Source organism: Sceloporus undulatus, chromosome 3 (assembly GCF_019175285.1).
Source record: "Sceloporus undulatus isolate JIND9_A2432 ecotype Alabama chromosome 3, SceUnd_v1.1, whole genome shotgun sequence".
Taxonomy (NCBI): Eukaryota; Metazoa; Chordata; class Lepidosauria; order Squamata; family Phrynosomatidae; genus Sceloporus; species Sceloporus undulatus.
The window spans coordinates 92,069,848-92,084,703 of NC_056524.1; the positions used below are offsets into that span (position 1 = coordinate 92,069,848).

General features: G+C 39.5%; 1 protein-coding gene across 1 annotated transcript in view; it reads left to right on the top strand.

Moving 5' to 3' along the window:
* The window catches only part of ANOS1 (anosmin 1), a 121,299-nt gene that overhangs the window by 5,459 nt on the left and 100,984 nt on the right, over positions 1 to 14,856 (top strand). The gene's annotated exons all lie outside the window — the stretch shown is intronic.

Genomic DNA, 14,856 nt, shown 5'->3' on the forward strand with positions numbered 1-14,856 from the left:
GATAAAAACAATTTCTCCACTTCCTTTTAAAAATGGATCTAAGTATTAACAGTTCTAGAAAAGTTTGTTATGGAAACAAACTGGAGATGTGAAACCCACTGCATAGAAACCCACTGGGTGACCTTGAGGAAGTCATACTCTCTCAGCCTCACATGAAGGTATGGTCAACTCCCCTCTGAACAAATCTTGTCAAGAAAACCCTTTGATAGGCTTGCCTTGGGATAAGTTGGAAACTAGATAAAGGCACATCAACACCAAGATTGGCATCCTACCTTGTTATCTTACAGAGCAGCTGAACTTCACAAAGTGTTTATTGCAAGGTGCTTTTTTTTTTTGTCTATGACTTCTTTGGCATTAATCCAGCTGAATCCCTGAATTTAAGTAGACCCACTGAATGAATGATATCTCCATACATTTATCATTCAGGAGTGGATTTGGTGGGTCTATTTTCTCTGGGACAAGAATTAGGTGTAGGTTTTTAAAGTCAAATTATTATTTCTAGTCAATGCAAATGAACTACAAGGAAAGAAAGGATACCAAAATGCACATTGCTGTTTGAAGAAGGTAGTGTGGATGATGTGTACAGAGCCAGATAAATAAAAATACTGCTATTGCAACTCCATTCTAGTGATGAGTTAGAACTCTGTTCAGCTGTGCTGCAATATTATTAAAAACCATCTCTTATGAACATTTATTCTCTTCAGAAGATATAATAAAACCAGGAAATCATTAAAGCTAATTAATTGTCTTGAAAGGGGATTCGTTTGGATTTTTTTTTAAAAACCTGTTGTCATTTGGTTGTAACTCTTTTTGTTTTACAGTTTCACTGGCTAAAGGAGGCAATTTGCACCAGCCACTTTCTAGTGAAAGGCCTTTTTATGTGTGTTCTTTCTTGGCATGATTTCTTCCCAAGTAAAAACTGCTGACAGAATGCACATTGCCAAACAATAGTGATTACATTTTAATTAGCTGAGGTGAAATAAGCTGCAAATTACTCAGTTAAGACTTAATAACTGAGTGCTCCCCCCTCTGCAAATCAATTGCAAATTGCTGACTCTGACCCTAACCTGTGAAAGCATAGTGCAATCTGCTTAAATTACAGGGGATTAAATACTTTGTAGATTTGAAATGGTAGAGATGTTTTAAAAAAAGCAATCCGATCTTGTTAATAAATGTTGAGCTTTCTGCTCTTTTAGAAATATAAAGAACCGGAAAGGGATATGGTAAACTTTGTATGCTCTCACAATTTGAGATGTGCAAGTGATGACCAGGTCAAGCAGGTGTGTGCAGCATTGTTCTGACATGAAAACAAAGATGACTTTACCACTGCTATTTTACCATAGCAATTTGAGAAGGTCTTTAAAGTGTAAATGACTCCACAGTACAATAATTCATTACCTGTCTCAGATTGTAAAAAAAGCCAAATCCTGGCATAACTGAACAGCAGGAGTAATTGTCTTTTGCGCAAGAAATACAAGACGTGTGTTCTGTCCTAAGAGAAGTCTGATTCATCTGCACAAGTCTTTGATTTAGTGTGTGGAGACTTTGCTTTGATGGCAGTTAGTAAGCTGGTCTCAAAGGAAGTTAAAGTAGGCTAAATGATGCTTTTTACTGGGCCAGCCTCTTTTGGGAATAGTGCACAAGTTTTTGGTGTTTGTCAGAGCTTTTCTTTTCTTTTCTTTTTTTTTTTTTTTGAAGTTCTAAACCATGCACACTTCTCTGCAACATAAATTGTTCCAGTGAAAAATAAGAATGAACTGTGTGTGTGTGTTCTATAAGTAGCCTCAAAGCTTGGTACAACTTAAATGTCAAAAGTGCAACTGTGAGCAGTGGTTGATGTGTGGGACTGCAGTGCAGAGAATTATGCAAAAAAAAAAAAAAATAAATAAATAAATATTTATTTATTTACTGGATCTGTATCCTCCCTTTTCCCCAAAATTGGATTCAAGGCAGCTTGAGAAGTGGGAAGAAAAGATAGCTAATTCTGAATCACATGCAAGATCAGGAAAGAGTATACTATGATGCTAATTTGATTTGCTCTATTACACAAGTCATTTATTTGCTCAAAAGGCATGTGATCTCAGAAACTCCTCTCCATCTTTCATGGCATAGTTGCTAAAATGAGGATACCAGATCAGAGATGCATGGATTCAATTTTTCTTTAAGGTCTGAATTTGACAGGATGGCCTGAGACCTACACTGCAGAACAAAGCAGATGTGAGAGTAAGATGGATAACCTCCATGTATACAGCCTTGAAACAGTGACATAACTAGGGGGCGTGCAGGGGGTGCAGACTGCACTGGGTGACACCCCACAAGGGGGTGAAAGCTGGTGGGCACCCCCACACCCCCACCTCCCTGATGCATGCCACTGCACCCTCCCTATCCCTGCCCCACGTGGCTTTACTTCTGAGTGAAGCCATGTGAGACAGGGAGGGAACGGGTGTGGTGCATCCCCTAGACCTGCCCCATGCGGCTTTACTTATGAGTAAAGCACACGGGACAGGGATTTGGGTGCACATCCTTTTGGCTCCATACCAAAGCCCCACCCAAATTCCCGCCCCTTGCACTGGGTGACACCCCAGTGTGGGATGCCACTGCCTTGAAATGTGAAGTGTGGAAGAGGAAGACCAAAAGTTTAGATCACTGTAGTATAGCCATGGCTATATTTTTTAATTGTAGCTACTGGAACTCATTTTAACTCTTATCTAAAAAGAATACGTCCCCTTCTCTGATTAGAGTGGTGAAAAGTGAGTTTAGTCCATCCTGGGAGCACTAAAAGTAGCGCCAGTCCCTTCTATTCTCTCTGTCACTGTGCCACTTCTGAGTTTTTAGAATTTTTTTAGGAAAATGGTGGTAGTAGCAGCTCTTTGGCACTTCCTCTCAAAGGAGCACTGAAGGAACTGGGTTTTGAAGGATTAGATGAAAACATTTGTGTATGTTTGTCAGCTTTTCTGGCAAAGATATCATATTAAAGTTTAAGGCTATAATCACTGCTAACATAGGCACGGTACAGACGGCCCTTTTGGTCTAGCACGGCGTGGCGGCGCTATAATGGCAGCATCCCACCCATACAGGTGCCACCATTGTGATGTCACGCCCACGCTACATCCAAACACCGTGTACGGGCGTGACATCTCCGCATTGCCCCAGGCAACTTATGGCGGCCTGGCGGTGGCGCTGAAAGGAACTCTGAAACGGAGATCATGTCTGTTAAAATGGTATCAGTTTAACTGATACCACACCAATGATGCAGAGGGGAAATGGGCCGCCCCTTTCTCCTTTGTAGCACCAGCCCCACTGGAATACCCTGGGCTCCTAAGGCACCAGGGCACCCCTTTTCCAGGCCAAAGAGAAGCGGCATTTTGGGGTTGGGGGCCGCAGGGGCTGCCGGTGAGGTTGCCCTGGCCCCAATCTGTCGTGAACAGGGGTGGTCTGTACCACACCATAGACTTCATCCACACTGCAGAAGTAATCCAGTTTGATTCCATTTTAACTGACATGACTCAGTGCTATGGAACTATGGGATTAGTAGTTTTGTGAGACATTTAGCCTTCTCTGTCAGAGAGCTCTGGTGCCACAACAAACTAGAATTCCCAGAATTCTACAGTATTGAGCAATGGCAGTTAAAGATGCCAAACAGGATTATTTCCTCAATGCAGATGCAGCCGTAATCACCATTTTCTTTGCTTTGCCTTTTCATGCTTTTCGACATATGTGTGCTTTCTTAGCCTTGCCTGTGCCTGGTCAGCTCCCCAACAAATTCACAGCCACAATTTACTGTAGTTTCCTCCTGATCCATCCAGCCTTTAGGATGAGCACAAACAGTTATACCACTAGAATTTTAAAAGTTCTTTGGCATTGGTTTTAACCTCGACCTGTCCACAGATCATATCAAAATCCATAATTTTGGCCTCAAAACCTGCCCTTGGTTCAAACATGATATTGACTTATAGTCAAATATATACAGTATTTCTATAACTTTTTCAAAAACTCCAAAGCCACATATGATGCCCTAAACATAGAAAAACTAGGCACACACATTGGTCATACACAATGATAACCCAGAATTGTCAAGAATCCTGGCTTATTATGTACAGGCAGCTTTATTGCTCCCACGTGCCCATCCCACCAGCAAAGATAGCTAAATGAGCTACCAATTCAAAGATTAGCATGTTTCCCCCACCTGGTTAGATATCTATGGCCTTAAATAGATGGATCAAAAGAACCACTATCAGACTGATTGGGAGCGTGGTGTTCACACAATGCATGTTCTGAACAGAGCCAGAAGCTGTGCCAAGTCTGCCCCAACCCAGAAGAGCCGGGCCAAAAAGGAGCATAAAAAATCTGCTCCTTTTCAGTGGCCCAGTTCAGGATTGCGGCAGTGGCCCAAAACAGGGCCAGGTGCATGTGGTCGCCATAGTCCCACAGCAATCAGGGCAGGAGGCCACTCCTTTTGCCTTCTCTGCTTGAGGCCTGTGTGACCCTTTCTCCTTCTCCCATTGTTCAGACTGAGTCAAAATACAACCAGTAACATATAACCAGTAATAACAAGTAAAATAACAAGCAACAAAAAGCCCACATTACATTACACTAAAAAGTAGTGAATTATGGCCTGTACTTTTAAGGCAAAAAGGTAACCTTCCCCACCACCATTCCCTTCTCCTTTTGTGTCATGTCTTTTTAGATTGTTAGCCTGAGGGCAGGGAACTGTCTAATTAAAACAAATAATTGTAAGCAGCTCTGAGAGCCTATGTGACTAAAGAGTGGGGTATAAATACTCTAAATAAATAAATAAATAAATAACCTCTTACTGCAAAATATAACTCGTTGCCAACATACTGTAATACAAGCAACAATACTAAGAAGAAAGATCAATCTTTAAATCTTTACTTACTTTTTCTCACATGCAAGAATGAAGAATTGCAAATGTATTCATGCTGTGTAAGATTATGATATTTCCTGAAGATTTTTCACATTTTAGGACTTTGGGGGAGGCAAAATTTCTGTCTGTGCAAAAGATGGGGTTATCTGTCAAAAGAGTAATTGATCATTTTGTTCACAAGGATATCTAAATGCATCAAGGCACACTTCCTTACTAAAGATAAGAAAAATTATATTCCTAAGCCTGAGACACTTTAATTTTAACAATCTTTATATTTGAATAAATTATCTAAAATGCTGCTAACCATACAGATTTCTAAGTACATGCAAGCTGCAAAGTTACATATAAGTGACTATAAGTCAAACTCATGTATAAGCCGAGGTCACCTTTTAGGGCCAAAAGTCTGGATTTTTATACAACCTGTTGATAAGTCAAGGGATAAGTCGATCGGTTGCCCTCCCCAGCATCTTCCCAGCTGGGCTTTCTCCCAAGGAGGGATCCCAGCTATGAAAAGGCTGCAGGGTGATTGGTCACCCTCCTCAGCATCTTCCCAACTGGGCTGACCCTGGATGCAGCCCAGCTGGAGAGAAACTCAGGTCAAAGTACCTTATTGACCAGTTGACCTAGGTCTTGTAGATCAATTTTTTGACATAACTTTCTCGACATACACAAGTATATACATTAAAAGGAATAAACACACAAGTACAAAATATAATCAAGGTATAAGAGCTGCAAATGGAACATAAGACCCCCTACAACAGAAACTGGTATACCACATCGTGGATGTAAACAATACAAGTGGAAATATGCCTATAGACACTATAATGTCAAGAGTGCAAAACCAAGCAACCACATGGGACTTTTGCAGAAACCCAGTTATTCACCAGTCTCCAGGCTTAATTTTTGAAGGCACCAGCTGGTACTGAATTTCAGCATGTTTCAAAGAAGTTATACATTACTTTTAGCCTGCAGTGATTTAATGTTATCCATAACTGGACTAAGAATGAAAAACAGCAGAAATCAAGCTAAATCCAACAAGACATCAGACCATACTTGCAGTCATTTAGACCACCCCTATGGAATACTCAAGGCTATGAGATATATCTGTGTCTAAATTCATTTAAATCAAGAATAACCTTTAACCATGAGGCTATAAAAAGCCAAGCTGTCTTTTAAGTATTTGGGAATTCTGAACCTACTCTTTAAACATCTTCATTGTTGGGGCTTTGTTGCTGCATTACAGGGAGCTTATTCCAAATAAATAGTATTTCCATGTCCTTCAAATGTTAGCAGATTCCTCAGTGTCAAATTAGTATCATAATACAGTTGGCTCTCCATACCCACAAATTATACATCCATGGATTCAGTCATTCGTGGCTTGGGAACAAAAACCCTAAATTCCAAAAAAGCAAACCTTGATTTTGCCATAAGGGACAGTATTTACCATTGTATATAATGGGACTTGAGCAGCTATGGATTTTGGTATCCATGGGGGGTCATGGAACCAAACACTATTGGCTAGCAATGACCCACTGTACACTCTTTCCCAATCCTGTGCCTTATGGATACATCTCCTCTCAACATGGCTTTGGATGTTGCAGGCTAAGCTCTCCTGGAATGCACAAGACTGGAAAAGGCAGAAAACAGAATAATAATAAATGGATTGAGACACTGGAATATGGTTCACTACAGATTAGGGTTAAATATGGTTCATTTTATCTCCGTAAGTAACGGCATAAGGCACTTGTTCTTTAGGTAGAGAAGAAATGACATTACTTACATTGACCTGTGGTTAAGTCGACCTAATTTTTTGGGGGTTCGTTTTTGACTAAAATTTTAAAATATCACTAATAAAGTGTTTACGATGGAGATTTTTTAATTCTTGCCCACACAATAGTTTACAACAGTTTAAATATAGCCTCCTTGTTGCCTTTCCCCTGTATTCTCCCACTATGACTGAGGCTCCATTTGCCTGCCTGTTTTGTACACAATTTCTACCACTGACCTCTTAGATTCTAAGTGGTCAGTGGTAGACTCTAAGTGGTCAGTGGTAGAAATTGCGTACAAAAGATGCGTTCAAATGTATTTGCATTCATTTTTTAGCTCATGGTGGACAAAGTGTGGTCCTGAATGCAAGCAACCTCCATGGGATTTTTTTTTTGGGGGGGGGGGAACAATATAGGATAGACTCTGGACATTCTGCTATGGATTTTAATGTAATATTGTAATGTTACAGGCAATGCAATCTATATAGCTGTAGACCAGGATGGAAATCTATAGCCCTTTGGGAGTGTTTGACAAGTTTCACCAACTCTGTTGCCAGTGGTGATGGGCTTTTGGAACTGCAACCTAGAAACCTCTAGATATTGTTGAGCTCTTAATCTCATAGGATCTTGCCAGCAGGACCAGTGCTGGAGGATGATGGGAGTTTTGGTCTGATAACATCTGGGCAATTATAAATAGCTTGTCCTCAATTTGATGTTTACCAGATATATTTGACTACAGTTCACATTATTTCTGTGCATGAACGGAGTTGTAGGCCAAAATGGCTGTTGTAGAACAGCCACCACATTGTCCATAATGTGTTAGAATAAAAAAAGACAATATTCTGAGGCCCTATACACAGGCGATCCTGTGAGAGTTAGAATTTGAGTATGGCAAAGTAGATGTGAGTACAAATAAGCAAAAACATGTTTCTTAATAAATTATGTAGAATATTGATGTGCTTTAAGTTACATAGATATCATCATGTCTAGCCAAGCTGTATCAATTGATTATTTTAAGTCTCTGGTTATAATCCAGAATAGATTTCTATAAAGAAACCATGGCTTTCTAAACGTTAAAGACAGACATCAGAGAATCTCTGACTAACTAATGTAAATTGCCTAATTATTAATTCTTGGCCCTGGACACTGTATAATATGAGTTCAATCTAGTTCCTACATTTATGACCTGAAAAGTAGCTTGTTAAAGTTGGAAATCCCATGATTCCCCTTGCTTTCATTTGTGTTTTGTGTATTTCATATACAGTGTGTGATGACACACATTCAAATTCAGAATGAAATGTAACAAGAGTATTGTAGGAGAAAACAAACTCAGTCTAGAAGATATTAATAGGGCATTATGGCTTGATGATGTATTATGATCTAAATGTTCCTGTTGTTTTTGAGGAGATGTATTAAATTCTATACTGGCTTCAGCTCAGGCTCCAGTCCCCTATGCCGTATGATGAACAATTAATTCCTTTCTCTAATCCCTCTATTGTATTTTTTAAAATTCAGAATTAAATCTGTACTTGTACTGTATAACATCAGAAAATGTTTTTAAAATCTAACAAATATATGTAGATTTTCTTAAGGCTTGGTGAATAGTCAAGCTGTGAGAGCAGAGATGAATATTTAAGGGGAAAAACTACTATGAATTTATAAAGCTATTTTATAGCATATCATACCATTATTCCATCTAACCTAGTGTTGACTATTGGCACTGGCGGTGTTTTTCTAGAGAGCCACATGGATCTTTCATATCTTTGGTAACAGAAAGTCAAGGATTTAAATTGGGATTGCCTATATACATATAATCATAGAGTAGAAAGAGACCCCAAGGGCCATCCGTTCCAACCCCTGCCAATAGAGTCACTAGGGTTGGCGTCACCTGGTGCGGTAACTCATGGTGTCATCCTCCCATTGACCTTGTCGCATATCACACCATACAGAATCCTTAGTAATGGTGTTTGTACTAATGTTACTCATAAATCGTAATTCTCACATATCACTGAATGTAAATTGTGACTTAAATAACTAGCAAAATAAAAAGTATACCTTTAAATTACAATATCATATACACAGCCTAAATATATTTACATGTACATAGTTTCATGTGGTTAAAGTGAAAATTTGATAAGATGTGACGTTTTTAAAGATTTTTATAAAAGATTTTTTTAAAAAATATTTTTAATTAAAAAACCCCATTTAACATTTGATTTTTTGAAACTTTCCCCTCTACTCCCACTGAACCTTGCCGCAAAGATATCTCTTCAGCATTTTAAAGAGATGCAGGCAAACACCACAGCCCATTTCTGCCAAAAGGCAGATGTTTGGGGAGTAGTGGTTTTAACTCCTCTTTAAGGTATCACCTGGTACACCCCCCCCAGATGCCCCAGTGATGTCACCACCCCCTGCCATGCAGGAATATAATCAAAGCATTGCTGACAGATGGCCATCCAGCCTACGTTTAAGGAGACTTCACCACATTCCAAGACCACATATTCCACTATTGGAACAGTTCTTACTGTCAGGAAGTTTTCCTAATGTTTAAGTGGAATTTAATTTCCTGTAGTTTGAATCCATTGCTCCATGTCCTAGTCTCTGGAGCAGCAGAAAACAAGCTTGCTCCATCCTCAATTTGACATACTTTCAAATACCTAAACATGGCTAACAAGTCCCTTCTTAACCTTCTCTTCTCCAGGCTAAACATACCTAACTCCCTAAACTGTTTCTCATGGCTTCCAGACCTTTCACCATGTTAGTTGCCCTCCTCTGGATGTACTCCAGTTTTTCAATATCACATCGTATGCTCTATTCTCTCTCGCTCTGTGTCTCTGTGTTTGTGTGTGTATGTATGTGTTTGTGAGGGCAAGTGAGAATGAAAATGAAGGAATGAATGAGAGAGAGAGAGAGAGAGAGAGAGAGTGCACTGAAAAGTAATTCTGAACAAGATTTCCCCCATTCTTATTTAATTGCTTTACAGTTCTTATGAAATGAGATGGAGTGTCATTTTCCTGATGGTGTTTAATCTGAATTCAAGTTATTTTGCTTTAATCTTATTCTGATATTGAATATATACGAGTTTTATTGCCAGCTCGGGTCTTATATATTATAGCGTCAGTGTTCAGGAAACCACAAGAAGGCTGTCATAACTCAGGCATCTACTGCATTTATGACATACAGTCTTGATCTTTGTTTTTACAGCTTGTACTTAAAGTGGATCTCCAGGGGCAATATTCAGGAAGTATTGTAGTAGAATTAAGAGGGATAATTATAAAGATGTGCTAAACCAGGGAGAGGACCCTTGGCCCCTAGGTGGCCCATATGGCTCCCCCATCTGTTGTGCTTTTTCTTTTTAGGTACTGCCCCATAATCTCCCCACTTCCCTTATGGTTAGAAAATTATTGAGAAGCAGGAAAAATTGAATTATTGAACCCATTTTCCACTATTGCTGAAGTGGGTTTTTAGTAAATAGCTGTGTCTGTGTGCATGTGTGAGAGAGAGCACACACCAAAGGGGGGACGGGGACCAAGGAGGGTGAGGTTTAATAATCCCCTTGCCAATACTCCATCATTAGCTGTGCAGTGGGACTCTGCAGGCATGAGAAAGAGGAGGAGATAATGCTTGTGTGTATGCACTGCCAACTTTTGTCTGAAGCCTTATTCACTGCAGGAATGCATTCCTCAAGTGCTTGTCTATGTGTGAATGCAGCCCTCTACTCAAAAAGGTTCCCCATCCTTATGTGGTAAATTTGTAGTAAGTATCACAGTTGCAGTTCTGCATCTAATTTCCACATATTGTTTGTAAACTATGATAAACTGAAATATGGTAGCGATATGGGGTGGCTTCAGGATGTAGTCCGATGCACAAATTGTTCTATTATATCTATCTATCGTACGATAAAATGTTATGACATCATCTTAAGAACTATATATTGGTCCACTGAGATATCTGTTTAAAACAGTATGGTGAAATTCCTTTTTTGTTACGATCAAGTGGAGAAGTCTTTTCATTTGTTAAATTCAGGAAAACTCTTGCTTCTATTTGCCAGCAGCTAGAGATGAAAGCAGAACCTTATTTTCTTTATAAATGCTTCTATAACTTGGGTTTGCTGTCTTTTTTTTTTAAAGAACTTATATTCAGTCCATTCCTGTTTGTCCAACTGCAATTTTGTAGAGATATGCAGTGAAGCATGGATAACCTTTTATTTCTGGATTTGCATTTACATATTCAGTAAAAGATGTCATGCCAGCATTCCCTGCACATATGCTAGAGGGATTCAGGGGCTTCTTTCAGGCTAGTGAGGAGGACCATTGAAGACAGTACTTTTCATTCTTTGGTCCTCCAGATGATTTGACTTAAATTCCTAGAGGTCAAGCAATCATAGGCAATGGTCCAGGTGTTCAGGTCCAGAGTATCTGGAGATTCAAAGTTTGAGAATCACTATTTGAAGGGATCATTCAGTCATACTGCCGTATCACTAAGCTAGTCATCTGCAGATTGGAGCACCTGCTGATCACCTTGCCTGATTTTAGCCAATGACAGTGCATGCCTATGGGCGTGCTGACACGGGCATGCACACTTGGTTGCCCATTGCTTAATATGATCTTGAGCTCCTACAGTTTTTCCCATCCACACTATGCAGGGAACCAAACCCATGTGGATGGAAGGGCCCACTGTCTTCCAGCTGTGTTCTGAAGTGGTTCTATCTTGGAATAGGTTGCCATATTGCTTGGGAGTCTGAAAGCTGCAATGTCCCAGTTATGAATTTCATGGGTGCTGCTACAAGGACATTCTAAGAACAGAAAGAAAATGAGACAGGTTTTTGGATTTCAACTAAACCTTTCTTGTGGAGATTATCAGATTATGAAAAAAGACGGGAGAGAAGCGGAATGCTCCTGTTCTTATTGCACGATTGTGGGATTATCAGACGACGTCCCATGGCGTGGTTCTAATCCCCACCTTCTCCAGTCAGTGAAGTGTAATGGCCCTGTAACTTTTTATTAATGGCAGTTTCCTGTCAGTAAAAAGTTACGGGGCCATTCCACTTCACTGACAAGAAAGAATTACATTCTGTTTATTATACTTTGTATTTTCTTTAGTTCATTCACTGAAAAACAGCTTTAAGTGCTCAAAAATGTTAGGATATAAAACTGTTTGCATCTTTAGCTTGGGATTTGGCTGGTGCGCCTCCCTTGTTTGCCATGATCAATTTTGTCAAATACCATCAGATCATTACATGACTGCAAAAAGCATACTTCATGGCTTTGCAATTTAAATCTTTGTCCTTGGGCACTGGGATGAAATGAAACAGATGAGAAGAATGTTGCTCCTTGTTCGAAAGGATTTTCTTTCATATTCCTGAAAATGGATTTTCTGTCATTTTTGGTTATGAAAGGAAAGGTATTGAAAAATACCTTGAATGAATTTTTAAACAATTTGTGCATTGCCTAGAGACATGTACATATACTACGCATATAGCCATGGGACAGGCAATAATATTGCTGTGAATTTGGCTAGCCTGGTCAGTTTTGAATGAGGGGCCTAGCTCTTTTGTTTTGTCAATGTTAATTGTGTGTGTTTGTGTTTGTTTAATGATAGTGGATATTTTCCTGAAAGGGCAATTCTCTAGCAGTATTAAGGTATTAGGCTTTTACCTTCCAGGGGATGTGTGTGTATGGATAAACTGAAACTGAGAATTTCTAGTTAAAATTGGAAGCAAAATGAAACCTTGGACATTGACATATTATGTGCCAACAATTTAATGCTGGCTATGATACCTGCCTACAGAAGTATTCAACTGAGTACTTGTAACAACATGTTCTAGTCAATTTCTGGTTCCTTGCAATAAAGGCTACTAAACCAGCCATGAATTTGTAGCACATGTATATGGCTGGATTAACTGTTCTTAACATGTTAATGATAGAAATGAGAATGAGACTAGTGTGAGTAAGTAGTAAATGTTCTCAAACTAACTTGTTATTCAACATAACATTGGGAACTAACATTAGGAGTTAAATGAAGCGGCAGCAAGGGAAGTTATCTAGAAAAGAATATTGTAATTTTATTTTGCTATATGAGAAATTTGGTCACATGTCAAAGGGATGCAATGACTTCATAGAGTTTATGAAGCACCAGTTTTTTGGTTGTTTCTAGTAGGTCTAAAATAAGATTGAACAACTGAGACGAGTTTAGTTTTGAATGTTCCTCTTTTTTTAATACAAGGTTCTAACCTAGAGGTTTTTCTAGATTCATTTCAGTTTGGCTTCAGGATGGTGGTGGGACAGAGATGGCATTGGTCATCTTGGTAGATGACCTATGCAGGGAAGTAGACAGGGAAAATGTGTCCTTGTTGATCCTGGTGGACATCTCAGGAATTTTCAGTATCATCAGACATACCTCTCTGGTTACCACTCTGGGATGGGGCTCAGGGGCACTGTTTAACAGTGGCTCAGTCTTTTTCAGAGGCAGATTCAGAAAGTGATGCTGAGGGATATCTGTTGGATACCCTGGCCACTAGCCTGTTGTATCTCTCAGAACTTGGTTCAGTCCCCCATGCTCTTTAACATTTACATAAAACCGCTGGGAGATGTCATCTGGAGTTTTGGGGTGCAGTTTTGTGGTTCTCCTTTCTATCCATTTTCAAGGAAGCTCTTTCTGTATTAAACCAGGACTAGATGAGGGTGAAAAAATTGAAACTTAATCCAGAAAAAACAGAGGTGCTCCTGTTCAATTGTAAGGCAGAACAGGGAATAGGGATTCAGCTTGTGTTGGATAGGGGTGCACTTACTCTAAAATCTCAGATTTGCATCTTCGGCATATTCCTGAACTGATCAGGATCTTGATGAATTCCACTGTTGGGCAGCTCTTATCATCAGGAAGGTCTTCCAAATGTTTAACTGGAATTTCTTTTCCTGGATGTCTAGGTTTCAGCTGTGAGCAGGAGTGCATATGCTAGCCTCAAGGAACTAGTGCATCAACTGCACCTGTCCCTTGAGAATATACTCCTGGCCACTGATAAGACCTGTTCAGAGGGGGGTTGTCTTTGTCACCCTCTGAGGCTGAGAGATTTGCCCATGGTCACCCAGTGGGTTTCCATGGTTGAGTGGGGATTTGTACCTTGGTCTCCAGAAATGTAGTCCAATGCTCAAACCATTACTCCATGCTAGCTCTCCTATGGATATTTATTGGGGTATTATTCCAACCAATATATTCCAAAACCAAGAGTGCTTAACCTGATTAAGTGAAAGCAGCCCACAAAGCTCCTAATGGAGCTAGTTGATACTAACATGTTACTGCAATCATTGCCCCTTTTTGCCAGTCCTTCATATGAAGAAGAAATGAAGAAGGAATAAAAAGTAGTGTATGAAATATTACTTTAAAGTTACTGCTGGCTAGGTTTTGTAACAGGAAATAATAAATTCTTGTCTGGCACTAAGTCTGCTGAAGTATTCTTGTTAACTGTATGTTATTTATGGCATCCTACGAAACTTTTATTTCTGTTCCTGTCCTTTCATAAGCATTTGCCACAAGTATTACATTTCACATTTATTTATACATGTGCTTTAATACATTTAGGCTAATTTATGGGTCATTGCTGCCAACCATAAGATCAGTACATTTAAAGTTGTGACTGTTGTGACTGTTTAATAGCTGAACATGTAATGCACTCTTCAGGGTTAGATCTGGGAAGATGTAAGAACTTTTATTTGTACATAGTATGGAAAATTCCTTTCTGTGGTGGGAATCCTGTTCCTAAGATACACTAGTTGAGATGGTGTTGAATGCAGCTAAGGTTTGGCTTGTTGCTCCACTGGTGGGGAAGGAGATACATCAGTGGAATCTACTGCTGGTGCCACCAAGAAAGTGGTGTGAGTGGCACAGGGGAAAAGCATACCTCTGCTGAATCCTAAACTAATTGATAAAATATACATACCCATGAATATGTAGGACCCGATGTAATTCTATATCCATTGGCCCCACTAGAAGAAAGCAGGATAAACTAAGAGTTACTTTTCTTCATGTTTCACAACACTGTATCTGCATTCTTTTCCCACTCCATCAGAACTGGGGATGACTTGAATGCAGTGGAACTGTTGGGGTCGCTCTTAGTGTTGAAGAATTCTAGCCCCTAAAGTTTCTTCAATCCATGGATTTTGAAATTAAGATCATTATCTGGTCATCCAGACTTGTATAAAGCATAAA